The 16,624-nt window shown below is 47.2% G+C and overlaps 1 protein-coding gene across 1 annotated transcript in view; it reads left to right on the top strand.

The window, feature by feature from the left end:
• The window catches only part of CACNA1F (calcium voltage-gated channel subunit alpha1 F), a 1,139,147-nt gene that overhangs the window by 535,832 nt on the left and 586,691 nt on the right, over positions 1 to 16,624 (top strand). The window lies entirely within an intron of this gene.

Below are 16,624 nucleotides of genomic sequence, written 5' to 3' on the forward strand. Positions count from 1 at the left end.
GTCGAAAGCCATAAGCTTTTAATGCAAGCTGTAAAGAAAACCCCTTGTGTTCAAACAGAAGTAGCTCAAGCTAGAAAAATGTATAAAGCAGCAATAGTAAGAAGGAAGCTTGAACTCAGGGAAAAGGCCTGGAATGATTTAGGAATTGCAAGTGAGCTAAATTACTCGCACCTTTTTTGGCTAGTTGTAAACTTGTTGAATTCTTTAGGTGAGGCCCTGCCAAAAGTTGAATGTTTATTCCCCTGTCAAGAGTGGACTGCTGATTTTCTAAAGTTTTTGGCCCCAAAGAACAGCTTTCTAATACAGACATGGACAAACCCAGGGTCTGCACCAGACATCGACATCGCCTTCCCCAGCGACTACAAACTAGGCCGCAAAGACCGGCCTTGTCTCCCAGGCGGCGGTCTGGCCATCGTATACAAATCCACCCTCTGCCTGACAACCAACGCGGGAGAACACTCTCGCCCTCACGGAGCATCTCCTTTTCCAGATACATGCCACCCCCAAGCCAACCTTCCTTGGCACCCTCACTTCAGGCCACGTGGACCTCGACCAGCCTTCAGCGTGCTTATCATCAACATCATTTCTTCTCATGCTCTCGCCTCTTCGAACTACTTTCTTCTCAGCTACATCAACCACCACATTGACAGTGGCAACAACACCAACACAACGTCCCGTCCTGGCTCGATAACCTCGCCACAATAGGACTACAACAATTGGTCACCTCGCCAACACACATCGCTGGGCACACACTCAACACAATCTTTTCCACCAACATCAACATCACCGTTGACAACACCTCCACGCTTCACTGGACCAACCACTGAATCCACTTCACGATCACCTCACCGACCATCCACCTCTGCACACTCCGAGCCCCAAGCAGAAAGGGAGCCAAATCACCGGGGAACAGCTCACCTCAGCACAAAACTTCCACCGGTGGATCTCCCAATGCGCCAACACCCTAACATCTCTCCGGAGGACATCGGCTAAACACCACCTGAAGAAGGTCAGCTGGTACTCCTCCGCACTCCAGGACTCCAGGCGCACATGCAGATGGCTGGAGAAAAAATGGAGAAACAGCAAGTCCCCGGAAGACTTCAAGGCCTTCAAAGCTGCCACTAGATCCCACCACCACCTCATCAGAGTCACCAGTAAAGCCGCCATGCAGGACCGTTTCAGCGCCACTGTTCACAACACCAAAGACCTCTTCACCGTGGTCAAGGAGTTTGCCAAACCCCAGTCGGAAACAGCAAGCATCCTTCCATCTCAAGACCTCTGCAACAGACTAGCCATTTTCTTGATCATGAGCAGCATCCACTCTGGAGCCCCTACGGATCCCTGTCCGCACCACATCCTTAACAAAGCCAACACCTCCATCGCACCTGAGCTCCGCCACACCCTCAACTGTTCCATAGAGACAGCCACCTTCCCAGAGGACTGGAAGCACGCTGAGATCTGCCCGCTCCTGAAGAAACCCACAGCCGATCTCCTGGACCTCAAGAATTACCGTCCCATGTCTCTGCTGCCTTTCCCAGCCAAGGTCATTGAAAAGGCCATCAACACTCAGCTCCACAAGCACATCAAGGACAACAACACCCTGGACATCGCCCAGTCAGGCTTCTGGAGCAACCACATTAGGGAGACTGCCCTCCTTGCTGCCACAGATGACATCCACTCATTCCTCGACTGCCGCCATACAGCAGCCCTCATCCTACTGGACCTATTGGCCGCCTTCAAAAGTGTCTCGCACCTCACCGTCAGCTACAGACTCCATGCAGCTGGCATTCACAGAAAGGCCCTACAATGGATACACTTCTTCCTGTCAGGCAGAACACAAAGAGTCAGACTCCCTCTTTACCTGTCGGGATCTACAGAGATCAGCTGCAGACTTCCACAGGGCTCCTCCTTGAGCCCCACACTCTTCAACATCTACATGGCCCCGCTCGCATCCATCATCAGGAACCACTGGCTGAACATCACCCTCTATGCCGACAATACCCAGTTAATCATCTCACTTACCGAAAACCCCACAAATGCTGAGAAGAACTTCCACAACGGATTGGAATCTGTTGCCAACTGATTGAAGGACAGCTGCCATGAGCTCAACCCTGGGATGACTTGACTATGGCAACACCCACTACGTCTGTACCACCCAGAAGAGCCTGAAGAAACTACAACACATCCAAAACACCTCTACCAGACTCATCCTGAACATTCCCTGCTGCAAACACATCTCCAATCACCTAAAGGACCTCCACTGGCTTTCTATCAAGAAAATAATTAACTTCAAACTCCTCGTCCACGCATACAAGGCCCTGCACGAACTAGGACCTGCATACCTCAACCACCACATCACCTTCTACTCCCCCACCAAACCTCTCAGCTTCACTCAACAAGCAGTAGCCATCGTACCCCACATACGGTAGACCTCAGCTGGTGGCAGATCCTTTGCCTTCCTTGCGGCAAGGAGCTGGAACACCCTGCCCCTGCACCTCAGGCAGTCACCATCGCTACCCCAATTCAGGAAGGACCTTTAAACCTGGCTCTTCAACTGAAGCTCAGAGGACAAGACCCCTCAGCGCCTTGAGACCCTTATGGGTGTGTAGTTGTGCTCTATAAACCTGATTTGATTTGACAAGATATCCTCTTTGCGAATTCTCACCCTGTCCTGCCCTTTATTTACAGATTATTAATAATGAGAGACATAAGTTTTCATTAACAAGGTTTCGTCTTCAGTCTATTCACTACTTGTTGGTCTTTCCTGTAAAAAGTGCATGGTTTTCATCTCTTCTTCATTGTCACTGTGAAATGCCGGCTGCTATTTTGCACATTTTACCCTCTCCTGAGGAGGCCGTTTTTGCGCCCAGTGTTGAAGGCTTCTGGAATAAGATTGCATGTCGCGGCCTTTACTTATTTGCTTGACCTGGAGAGTGAATTGGTAATTTATGCTGTTTTAAATTATATCTCAAGAGCTATGTTCCAGATATTGAGTCATGCTGTTCTAATGACTATGGTTTTAACTTATTCGCTACTTGCTTTGTAATATTTTACTTACTTTTAATATTATGTATATTATTTTTGTGTTTTTATTGTTATGTGCTGTAACTTTTATGGTTCTAATGAACCAAATAAAGTATCCTTGATTGACTGAATTGGGGAGGTTTGGACAGCCATAGAAGATGTAAACTTCGACAGTGAACTGTGATTTGTAGTGATAGGACTCCAGGACCTCTTCCACGGCTTGCCTTTTGAGTTGCCATCGCCCGTTTGATGGTGTCCATTTGGTAGGTTTTATTTCCTGGGAATACATGGTTTGTCACTGTGGGGCAACACATTAGCTAACATTTGACATTCAGAAGCGAATACCAACAATTGGGGTCACTCTCATTCTGCTGCTTTTAATGTGTGGAAGAACGTTTGTGTATTGTATTTTCTGATGGATATTTCTAGCCACAAATTCTCCAACATTGGATCGTGCATATATTCACATGCTTGAATCATTCCTGGTCCTCAGGCTGGGAATCCCTGGTACATTAAAATAGTATTATATACTGTTGAAATGCCCATAGGCCTGAAACAACATTATCTATTTAGCAGCACACCCACCTTATTTAAAAGAACCCAAACTTCAGCCAATGAGGTGTAAGCTTAAGCTTCCCTCCTCCCCGTAGAGGCCTCCATACTCAGATTTCTACTGCACGTCCTATGTGACGGAGCCCCCGTCAGAGCTCTTCGCAAAATTTGAATTGAACCTAAAATGTGTTACTTTCTTGATCTGCCCTAGATTTGAACCAGCCCTATCTTCAGCACTGAAGTACTGTAGGTTGTTTTTAGGGAATATTTTATCAAATTCTGGGCCTGAGAGATCTTTATACCTGACAGCCAGCCGTCACCATGGCTGATAAAGAGAAGAATCCCCGTCCAAACCTTGTTCATCTTGTGGTCTAAAGAAAGATGATCCACATATTCAGGGATTTCATTGCCTTTATCTAAAGTCTAAGGCGCCTAAATGTGATAATTGTAAGATATTACAGCAAAATATTCAAAAAGGGCTAAGAAAGGATGTTGCTATTGTATCTGACAGCTAAGTAGAATTTTCCTCCTTCTAAAGGAGAGATACCCCCTCTTAAGGGAAGCATTCTGTAGAAAGTGTTCCTCCAAGCACTTCCACAAAGGTAGCACAGAAGAAGAGACTTGCACAGTTTCCTGAAGTGGACTTATTTGGTGCGGTTCTTGCAGCCACCTCTTCTGTGACTATACATGGAGCATGAAAACATTATTCTGAGGGATCATTGTCTGTGCAAAACTTAGCTTACATATCAAAGTCCAGGGAGGATCATCCTGTAATTAAAAGAAGAAATCTTTAAGACCATACTTGCCATCTTTGATATCGCTGACTAGACCTTCGATTATACTGTCAAATGATGACACCAACAACATCAATGGAAAACCCTTTGATGCCAACATCGCTGATGCCGATCCCGTTGTCAATGAGAATCTCTCCATCGACAATGATGCTGTTGATCTTTATCACAACTCCGTTGAAGATGACTCTGTCGACGGTGGTCCTGTTGACGGCAATACTGTTAACAACAGTTTTAATGGAACTGATGTTTTCACCATTGAAGGTGTCAACTGTACTAATAGCTCAAATTTTACAGTCTAATCAGAAACATCAAACTAGTGAGTATGCCTCTCAAATTGCTTACAGTCCAACACAATTGAATGTTAGATATAACCCAAATTTTGGGATGGACACAAAGGAAAACAAATGTTAATCAGAATAATACTGCCAGCAAGATTATATTCCACAAACTTCACGTTCTTATATTGCCACTTAGACAACACAGAGAACCTGAAGTAGTTCAAATGCCTGTGACTGTTTTATCTACATTACAACAGATGATGGAGACTCTCTAAAAGATATTGCTGCAGCGTCTGGCTCATTTTCTGCCTCTCCCACTAAATTATTTGCCAGCTATGCCTCCTTGACAACCATCACCACTGCCTCCTTCACCACCACCACCAAGAGAGCCACCCCGACGAACAGTTCACAAACCACTGGTACCACCAACGTCTGAAGACTTGAATGATGTTGAATCCAATAAATCAATATATTTCAGTATAGATGAGGAGGAGGGTGAACGTTCGCCAGATGATGGAGGACAGAATGATGTTGCTGGGGATGTAGTCATTCCATGGGAAGTGGATGAAGTGCCTAATCTACAGGATTTAACTGATTATATTTCTATTTTGCAAAGGAAAGAGCTACTAAGAATTTCATTAAATCAGTGAAGTCTATGGATCAACAACATTTCCTTGATGACTTCAAGGAGAAAGCATGGAGGTGTGTAAGCAGAGCTGGACTAGCCATAGCTGGCATTGGTTGTTTTCCTGGGAGGCTGGAGGGTGGGGCCAGCTTTGTTACTAGGGGCCAGTTTTGCAATGGTGCTGCAATATTGGCCCCCAGTAAATAAAGCAGCAATCCAGCATGATCCACTCTCTCTTGTTTCCAGCCTCTGTGTAAGGCTGGTCTGCCAAAATTGCTAGGGCTGCTTTGAGTTCCCAGTCCAGCTCTGCCTGTAAGATCTATATCAATTTTAGATTTTGACTGGTTGGAAGGCCTAAAGCTTAAGAAAACTCCAGCTACGGTTCCAGAGGTGATACATCGTCTGAAGAAGTATAAAGCTCTGTATTGCCTCACTGGACATACTGATCCAGATTCATTCATCTCTTCAGCAGGCTCAGAGAAGAACCAATAATCCTATGACACCATTCTCAGGATCCCCAGACAGGAAAAATAGCTTTATAGATAATTTATGTAGAAGAATGTCATCTATGGGAGTGACTTCTATCAAGACTGCCAGTGCTCCGGCATTATGATCGCCAGATGTAGCATGATTTTGCACAATTGCTTGAGCTCATCCCAGAAGATAAGAAGGACATGGCAAGAGATATCCTTAGGGAGAGAGAACTTACTTCTTCATTCATTATTGATGCTGCAGTGGAAGCTTTGAATACAGGTGTTTGCCAACTTGAAAGGGGGACTGAATTAAGAAGTCAAGGCTGGCTGAAGTCCACAGCCTTCAATCCTGAAGTGCAATCTAAAATGTTGGACCTGCCTTTCAATAGCCTTACTCTTTTCCGTAAGTATGTAGATAAGGTTCTTCAAATACTTAAAAAGGATACATATACTGATAAGACTTTGTTTTTTTACAGTATTATAGATTTGGATTGTCTTAATTTTTGTGGCTCATGAAGATCACAAAATCTCAGAATAGGATTAAATTGATATGGAAGTCAGTGTTCATTCTACTCTCAAAGGCAATCTGGAAACAGTTAAGGTTACTTCTGCAACCATAATCAAATACAGTCTTAAAGGAGATCATCAGGAAGAAAGAGAAGTGGCTCTCAATCATGCACCAATGACAATGAGAAGAGAACTTGATTCTCTGCCCTTGCCCCTCTTCCATTTTGTACTCAGAAGCTGTGTTTGCTCCCGATTGGAAGAGTATAACATCAGACAAATTGGTCAGGCAAATTTGTCTTTAAGGTTGTACATTAGAGTCCATTCAGGGACCCTCTGAAAATGCACCTAAGAAGGAGCATCATCTCCCTTTGAAGAAGCTCCAATAGGAAGGGGCTACAGAGAATGTCCCTAAGTCACAAAAACAGGGATTTTATGGCAGGATTTTCCTAATAAGAAATCTGTCTTTGGAGACCAATCCTGGATCTCAGACAGCTGAACACATTTTTGAAAAACAGTCTTTTCAGATGATTACTCTACAGGAAGTCCGCCTTATGATGCAAGAAGGAAGTTTTATGACCTCCCTGGATCATCAGGATGCATATTTCCACCTATCCATCCAGAAATAACAGAGGAAATATCCCTGAATTATGATAGTTGGACAGCACTAACAGTTCAAGGTGCTTCCTTTCGGACTCAAATTAGCTCCTCAAGTATGTACCAGATATGATGCTCCAGTAGCGGCCTTCCTCACTTAAGAAGGTCATCAAGTGTTCCTGTGCCTAGACGACTGGGCCGTCAAAGTGCCATCAAAGAAAAAGGCTAATGTTTCTGTGGTGGTCTACATTAATCTCTTCCAGAGGCTGGACATCACTTTGAACAGCTAGAAATCATCCTTAGAACCCCAGGCAAAAATCCAGTTCTTGGGTGCGTTAATTGACAAATGCTTGAAAAAGGCTTTTCCATCGCAGGAAAGGGTGAAAAGTTGCAACCTGTGGCAAAGAACATCTCAACAAAACTGTTCGTCACAGTCCCTTTTGGGCCTAACAACATCATGTATAGTCCTTATCCTGTTTTTCAGGCTTTGAATGTGGCCTGTCCAACAAGAACTGGATTTGCAATGGAAGCAGGTCGAAGGATCATGTGTAGATACAGCCCACTTCACATGGAGGCTGAAGCAGTCATTTCTGTGGTGAAGGTTTCCAGCAAATCTGAATGCAGGACTTTCTTTCCTACCTATATCAGACATTATGATACTAACAACGGATGCATCCATGGATGGATGGGGAGCTCACCTACAAGAACTCTGAACCTGAGGGCTATGGTCAGAGGCGGAGAAGACACTTCACATCAGTGTGTTGGAAGTCCGTGCTATATGCCTAGGTCTACAAGCATTCCTTCCCAAACTAGCAGGTCAACCCGCCCTAATTAGAATGGACAACACAACTTCTGCGTTCTACGTAGACAAACAGAGAGGAACACGGTCCAGAACCCTTTCAGTAGAGGCTCAGCTACTGTGGAACTGGGCCGTTTCTCACAGGATTGACATCACTGTGTACACCTATCAGGCTGCCTAAGTTAGCAGGCAGATTCACTCACCAGTGATTGTCACGAGTGGGCATTAGACCAGAGCCAGGTGAATTGCATATTCAGTCAATGGGGTTGACCCATGAGCGATCTGTTTGCCTCTCTGAATAACAGCAAATGCTTGTGCTTCTGGACCATATTTTGGCATCCTGTGACGATGGGCAATGCCCTTTTTATCAGTTGGTCCAAAATCATTGCTTAAACTTTTCCTCCATTTCCCAGTTCTCTAGGATGTTGAGGAAGGTGGAGATAGATCATTGCACTCAGATTCTCAATGCTGCTGCGTGGCCATCCCAATATCGGTACAGCAGTCTACTTCAATAAGCGTGCCCAGAGATTTGTCTAAAAGTGTATCCCAAGCTCCTTTCCAGATGCCACATAGAGATTCTCCACCATGCCCGCAAGTCACTGAACCTGAGAGCATGGTACCTGACTACTTAAAATTTGGCAGCTTGGATCTGCTGCAAAATTGTGTATGCATTCTAGTGTAGGTTCGAGCTCCTGCAACTACAAAGACCTACAACACTAAGGGGGTGATTCTAATTCTGGCGGGCGGCGGAGGCCGCCCGCCAGAATTCCGCCCCCATAATACCGCTCCGCGGTCAGAAGACCGCGGAGGGTATTATGAGTTTTTCCCTGGGCTGGCGGGCGGTCTCCAAAAGACCGCCCGCCAGCCCAGGGAAAAACTCCCTTCCCACGAGGATGCCGGCTCGTAATCGAGCCGGCGGAGTGGGAAGGTGCGACGGGTGCAGTAGCACCCGTCGCGTATTTCAGTGTCTGCAAGGCAGACACTGAAATACCTTGCGGGGCCCTCTTACGGGGGCCCCTGCCGTGCCCATGCCATTGGCATGGGCACGGCAGGGGCCCCCAGGGGCCCCGCGACCCCCCCTACCGCCATCCTGTTCATGGCGGCTTTCCCGCCATGAACAGGATGGCGGTAGGGGGGTCAGAATCCCCCATGGCGGCGCAGCAAGCTGCGCCGCCATGGGGGATTCTGAGGGCAGCGGTAAACCGGCGGGAGACCGCCGGTTTACCCTTTCTGACCGCGGCCAAAGCGCCGCGGTCAGAATGCCCTGCGGGGCACCGCCGGCCTGTCGGCGGTGCTCCCGCCGACCCTCGCCGCCGGGGTTAGAATCAGCCCCTAAGTGTAAGCGTTTCTGCGTTTGGTGCAGGAACAGTGGTCATCATCCACTTTTAATGAAATCCCAGCAAATTCTCCCCCGTATTTGTTGGATCTGTCCAAGAATGGACCTGTCCTTTAGTCAGAGTCCATCTGGTTGTAGTTTCAAGAACCAGAAGTGAGTTGTCAGCATCTATTCTATTCTCCCAATGGATAGTAAAAAAGTTCATGAAAAGGCTTTTCAGATCATTTCCAGCTCGTCAACATCCTCCAATTTCACGGAACTAATACTGTCCTCAGTCAGTTAATACTACCTCCTTTTGAGCAAATACATAAGGCAGATTAAAAAAAATTCTTATGAAAGACAGCACTTTTCCTGTCTCTATTATCTGCTAGACAAGTAGTAGAGTTCCAAACTTTTACCATTAGAGAACATTTTCTCAAATTCACGAAGGACAAAGTAATCCTGAGAACCAACCCAAGATTCACACCTAAGCTTCCTACTGACTTTCACTTATTTGCCTATCATTCTCTGATCTTTATTCCCAAATCCATCTACAGCAGCAGAAAGATTGTTGCATTTTTTTGACATACGTACATGTCTCAGATTCTACATAGACAAGCCAAAGGACATGGTTACATCAGGCCAATTGTGTGTGTCTTTTGGTCAACCATGAAGAGGTCTCCCTCTGTTCAAACAGGGAATAGCTCATTGGTTCTCGGCCTGCACTACCTTCTGTCACAGTAAGGACAAGGGTCCACTGTATTTAAGAAGGAGGACCCAATCCAGCAGGAGCATGGCATCAGCAGCACTTTGTGCTGGTGTACCCTTGAAGGACATCTGCCATTCAGTCACCTGGAAGAGCAGACTCACGTTCATGAAGCATTACTGTTTCGATGTGGACATAGAAGCTGATGCAACAGTGGGACAGGCGGTCTTGACAAACCTGTCTCGATAAAGGTGAGCCTGCTTCCTGACATTTAACTCGAGAAGTGACAGTTCAAGCTGCAAATAAGTGCCACACCCACGCACTCTAATGTTAGTTCTGTTCTCTCTGCACCTTCGGGTGCAGATCCAGAACTTCTCCTGGTCTTTGACCAGAATTTACCTCACACAATTATCCAGTCTACGTCACTCCATAGAATGATAGTGTTCAAACTGTTCATGGACTGTAGCAAGCAAATATTTGTGAAGTACCCTCATAAATTCTCTTAATGGTGCTTAGGGTTGGACCACAACTCTAAGGCCTGTGGCTACTGCACCCAGATGAACCCGAAAGCTGTAATGGAATGCGCAGCCAAAAATATGTCGCCAAGCACAGGAATACTCCACATTGTGACCCGTGGAATGGATGGAAGATCCTGTTCCCAAAGTCATTCTGGTGACATGACATTGTTGTGGTTGAAGTCTTTAGGTACGTCAAAGAAAAATATAGGAAGCCTAAACAGGAAATTAACCCTTCCCACCTATCTCAAACTCCATCGATGCTTCCTGGCTTATGTTCCATCAGCGGTGCTGCAGCAAGTGAAGGCCTTCAGAGAGCCTATGCTGCTGCTCTTTGGCACTTTACCGGGTCCCTCTGTTGTGCCTTCAAGCCACAAGGATCCACAGGGTCCTCCCATCGGTCTTCTGCCAGCATATCCGCCCTCTGCAGAGTCTGTGCCCCATGGGTCCACATCAGCTCCCATGGGTCCACATCAGCTCCCATGGGTCCACATCAGCTCCCATGGGTCCACATCAGCTCCCATGGGTTCACATTAGCTCCCATGGGTTCACATCAGCTCCCATGGGTCCACATCAGCTCCCACGGGTCCACATCAGCTCCCACGGGTCCACATCAGCTCCCACGGGTGCACATCAGCTCCCACGGGTCCACATCAGCTCCCACGGGTGCACATCAGCTCCCACGGGTGCACATCAGCTCCCACGGGTCCACATCAGCTCCCAAGGGTGCACATCAGCTCCCACGGGTCCACATCAGCTCCCACGGGTCCACATCAGCTCCCACGGGTGCACATCAGCTCCCACGGGTGCACATCAGCTCCCACGGGTCCACATCAGCTCCCACGGGTGCACATCAGCTCCCACGGGTCCACATCAGCTCCCACGGGTGCACATCAGCTCCCATGGGTCCACATCAGCTCCCACAGGTCCACATTAGCTCCCATGGGTCCACATCCGCTCCAGCACAATCTCGGCGCCTGCTTTGGTTCTGGAGTCACCCACTGCACTGGTCCGTCCGCATCAATGCCTAGTGCAGCCTACAGTGCAATCTGCTCCGAGCTGCACCTGTCATGACCTCAACCAAAGTAGCGCCTAGCGGCAACCAACTCCCAACCTCTTATCAACCCTTCCGACTCAGACACCTTGTCCATACCAAAAGGTAGTGCCCAGACATTATCAACCTATTTGGGAAGGTTTTTGGGAATGACAGCTATGAGGAGGTGGACAATTGTGTTCCCCAGTGTGATGAAGACACCTGGTATGAGTAGCTGCAGGATGCCAGTGAACTTGACATTCCACCTGATACGTGCCTTGTCTCCACCAGGCCATGATGCAAAGTGCCTTGCTGTCGTGTTGCGAAGGGCAGTGAGGCACTGGACAATTGCCAATCATTGAATTTTAAACCATTGTTTTAACTGAAGTATTGAAACCTGGTCAGGCTCCCACTGAGTCACTATTGTCCTTTACTGATACCCTTATGGATTCTTGGACCAAGCCCTGTTTGAGACCCCTCTACCCTCATCACTATAAGACTGACTGGAGCCATCGCTCTGCACCTGGTGACCCTGACTTCCTAACACAACATCCCACTCCAGAGAGCCTGGTGGTCCAAGCTTCCCCATCAGAGTCAGCCCACACTCTTTCCCTACACTCCTCCCGATTGGGAGTCCAAACAAATCAAGACTTTTGACAAAAGAATACTCTCCTCCATGAGCCTTGCTCTTAGAATGGAACTGCCAGCTGTTATTCCCCCCTTACCTGTAAATAGAGTCTTGCTGTCTTTCATAGACTCACACACAACACACCTTCCTCCTCCGTGTGGGCTCACCTATTTATTGCATCGTACACTTGTGCAGCAAAATCGAAGGTATGGTGTCCTCTGGGGGGGTGGGAGGTGGAAGTGGTGTTCTCTGAGCTTGCTTCTGATTGGTTCAGGTTTGGTTCTTTTGAAATGTTGTGAGTAGGATAGTGAAGTGACCATGTTGAAGGTTTCCAGGCTATGTTGAACATTGTACTGCTCACTATGTCTTCTGTGGTACTCCCAGCTCAACAGCAGGGATGATTCAAGCTTCTGAATATGTGAAAGATACCAAGACTGGAGAACTACAGCTACAGATCAGTATCCCTTTTCCTTGTATCTGCCTTACATAAGCATCCATCCTGGGTATGTGAATTATTTTATTTTATCCTGCCTTACTATTAACTTGCTTTAACCTTACATGCATGGGATTTTTGCTTACTTCTCTCATAGGGGATTTCCATGTATAGTCATAAGCACTGAATAGTCCTGCCCACTTGCGGGGACCTCAGCACTTCTTCAAAATACCTTCTTGAGTGGAAGTTTTCGCCTTTCTTCAGAAAGGCCTGTAAAGTCACTTAAGTAGTGGATAGATAATGCAGCCTGTGTACCTAGGCTAAGCTGGCTGAATTCTTCATCTTAAATCAAAGAAAAAAGCTAGTGCATTATAATTTGAGAATAATTTGTCAACAGAATGAATCTCCCTCACAAACCCCTTTTGCATGATAGAGATGGAGAGGCTGCCATTATTTGGCTTAAAAATGTACTGTGCCTTTAAGAACTCAGAGGCCACCTGTATCCCATCATGCACAGCTGATGGCAGTTGCTTCAATTCTTTTTTCAGCTCCTGCTGACAGGACCCTGGAGCATTGAGTTCAGCCATTTTTTTTGTTTTTTCAAGAAAAATTCACCTCTGAATTATACTAACACCTGACACACTTGACGTCTTTGGTCTTACCTCATCTTTTTCTGTCTTTTTCTGACAGAACTTTGGGGGTTATTCTAACTTTGGAGGAGTGTTAATCCGTCCCAAAAGTGACGGTAAAGTGACGGATATACCACCAGCTGTATTACGAGTTCCATAGGATATAATGGACTCGTAATACGGCTGGTGGTAAATCCGTCACTTTTCCGTCACTTTTGGGACGGATTAACACCTCCTCCAAAGTTAGAATAACCCCCTTTGTGTCTTTTGTGTCATCTCTTTTTGATAAGTGCCCAGAATGTAGGAGGAAAAAGGCCAAGACAGATCCTCAGAGTTTGTATTCTCTGTCTTACAGAGTCTCATATACCTGACTCATGTAAAATTTGCAAGAGCCCTCTGTGACAGGGAGAAGATTCACCTTCTTGGTGTTGAGGAACGACAAAAGCAAAAGTCTCAAGCTACAGGTGGGACCTGAGGACAAGGACAGGCTCTCTCATCAGCCTCTGGAGGGTGCTCCAGTCAAAGAAGTGCTGAAAAACGTCAATGGCCTCGGTCGACGTTGAGGACATCGATATCGAGAAGAGGTACAGCAGCAACCTGCTCGCCGTCTAACCATGGACCGACATCGAGAAAACACAGCAGATCATAGTTGAAGCACAGTGGTCCGAAATCAATAGCAACACCGTCATCCCACAGACCGCTATCAATGTCGAGGAGCTTATTGACGGTGACACTTCACATGAGGCCATTACAGGATTTCCTCGAGGACCAGTGGGACCAACGGACAGGCAATTGGTATGAAAAGATTCAGCTTCCCCATCACACAAAACTGTCATTGAAATAGTGGCGCTCTCCAACCAATATCCTCTGAGGAACACTATTCCATCAGGAGATTCCTCCTCAAACAATAGTCACGGATGCTTCTCTCCTAGGTTGGGGAGCCCACATGGGCCACCTACAAATTCAAGGCAAGTGGTCACAGAGAGAGTCGACGTATCACCTTAATCTCCTAGAGCTACGTGCAGTTCACCTATCAGTGAAAGCGTTTCTTCCATCATTCAGCTCCAACTCCCTGCTTGTTCAAACGGACAATACAGCAACCAAGTACTACCGCAACAAACAGGGAGGGATGAGGGCCAGGCCCTTGTCTCACGTAGCCCAAACAATCTGGAGATGGCTTCTGGCCAGGGACTTGTCGATAACTGCGACTAACCTTCCAGGAGAGCAGAATACTTAAGCCAATTCTCTCAGCAGACTCATCCAAGAAAACCAGGAGTGGGTCTTAAACGACAACATGGTTCAAGACATCTTTCAAAGGTGGGGAACTACAGCCATCGACTTATGCGCCACCAAAGAAAACGCCAAATGCCAAAGCCTCGCATTGAGGTACTTCCAGCCACGGAGCTTGGGGAATGCCCTATGGATTAACTGGTCCAGCAGATTTCTCTACGCTTTTCTGCTCTTTCCCTTAATCCCGGCAGTCCTCATCAAGCTGTCCCACTCGAGATCCAAGATGTTACTCATAGCTCTGGAGTGGCCACGTCAATGGTGGTTCACGGATCCCCCTTCACCAGTCCATCCGTCCACATCTCAAGCTGCCATGCAGACCGGATCTGTTGATGAAATAAAGAGGCCAGATGGTGCATCCCAATCTCTCCTCTTTGAATTTGGCAGCATGGCTCCTGAGCTAGTGCAGTATGGACATTTGAATCTGCTGCAAGACTGCATGGATATCCTCAGAGAGACGAATCGGCCTTCCACATGCTCCACATATGCCTTGAAGTGGAAGAGATTTTGCATATGGTGTTCATCTAAAAACAAGGATCCTGCCACTTGTCAGGAGGATGTCATACTCCGTTTGGCACAATCTGGATCACAATTTTCTTCTATAAAAGTTCACCTGGCAGCTCTTACTGCATGAAGAAAATGTCAATCACAAACCTCTTTTTTCAGAATTCCGGTCATCAGGGATTTCTTAGAGGGTTTGAAAAATGTTTTTCTTCCCACTAGGCGTCCTTTTTCTCCATGGAAGCTAAACGTGGTCCTCACACACCTCATGCAGAATCTATTCAAACCCATACATAAGGCATCTCTCCAACACCATATTTAATTCTAACCAAGTAGTCATGAGGACTCATTCGAAATTTCTCCTGAAGGTCAACCAGACCATATCCTTGTCTACATTTTTTCAGAGTCCCTCTACTCCAGCAGAAAGATTACTCCATTCCTTGGATATAAAACGAGTTCCCAAATTCTACATTGACAAACACGAAACATTTGCAAATCAGACCAATTGTTTATCAACTGCGGTCCTCCTTGCATAGGCTTAGCCACCTCCAAGCAATTGATCTTGTGATGGATAGTGTCATGTATTTTATTATGCTATCAAAAAGCTAAGAGAACACTCCCTACTAGACCAAAAGCACACTCTAGCAGAGGAAAAACAGATACTGCTGCTTTGCTGGGTAATAGTCCTATCCCAGAGATTTGTAAAGTGGCAACCTGGAAGTCAGTTCACACATTCACTAAACACCACTGCCTAGTTTCTGATACTAGAGAAGATGCTCGAGTAGGGAAGGCTTCCCTCAGAAATGTATTTGCTTGAAATGTTTCCAGTTCCTCCTCTGTCCCTTCTTTGCTCTCCGTAGGGATGGGCTTGCTATTCTATTCAGTGGTTATGACTTTACATGGAAATCTCCTACGAAAGAAGGAACGGTTTGTTACCTGCAACTGCAGTTCTCTGGTAGGGGAGTTTCCATGGTAAGTCATAAGCAGCCCTCCCACCTCCCCGGGAGAATACACAAAGGTATCGAAGTAGACTGTACAAGTCTAAAGTCACCTTTAAAAGAACTGAAGCAACTGCCACCAGCTGTGCATGGTGGGATACTGGTGGTCTCTGAGGTCTCCAAGGCACAGTCTCTTGTTTAACCATATAATGGCAGCCTATGGGGCTACTCTGTCCGCCTCTCCTTCATCTCTGCCATGCAGAAGCGACAGCAGATAATACATGGCATGTATTAACCACAGTGGTCCGTCAGCATGGGCTCTCCAGGCGCTTTCCGGCCCCTGGAGACTACCCTCCCGAGGACGCAGGGACCGAGGTGCAGCTGGTAGTAGCCAGGCCTTCATCTCCACGCTGGGCACCTTGGGACCTCTCCATCCTTTAAGGAGCAGCTCCTGGAAGCGGCCTCAGGTCTGGCTCAGGTCACTGCAGCGAAGGCTTGGGCAGAGGGTCAGGGGGTGTCTGTGTCGGACACTCACTGCTCGTCACTGTGGCTGGACACGGCTCCCGGCGCTTCTTCCGGAGGCAGCACCGCTCCAGGTGTGATCTGAGTCATATTTGTGGGATAAACGTCCGTGGAGGTCGCAGCTCTTAACTCTCTGTGGCTCTCACTGGTCCTGCTTGTATCCCCTCGCGATCTCCAGCGCCACGAGGAAGAGACACCCTGTAACACCCCGTTCACTGAGTGATCGTGCTCATCCCACTGAACTCCCCAGTAGCTGCTCAGTCATGAGCCATGAGCCCCACTCCCCCCGTGTGGAGTCCAGATCCTGGCTGTGGCGGGGGCCACAGGATACCCGCCGGGAGGGAGACCGCCTTCTAGTGCCCCCCCCAGCACGGTCTCTGACTGATAGTTGTGGTTTTAGTGCATTACTCAGTAAAGGCGGGGCTCACGGTTCCTGGTAAGTAATCAGCGCATTACCTGTCACAGAGTCAC

The sequence above is a fragment of the Pleurodeles waltl genome, chromosome 10 (assembly GCF_031143425.1).
Source record: "Pleurodeles waltl isolate 20211129_DDA chromosome 10, aPleWal1.hap1.20221129, whole genome shotgun sequence".
Taxonomy (NCBI): Eukaryota; Metazoa; Chordata; class Amphibia; order Caudata; family Salamandridae; genus Pleurodeles; species Pleurodeles waltl.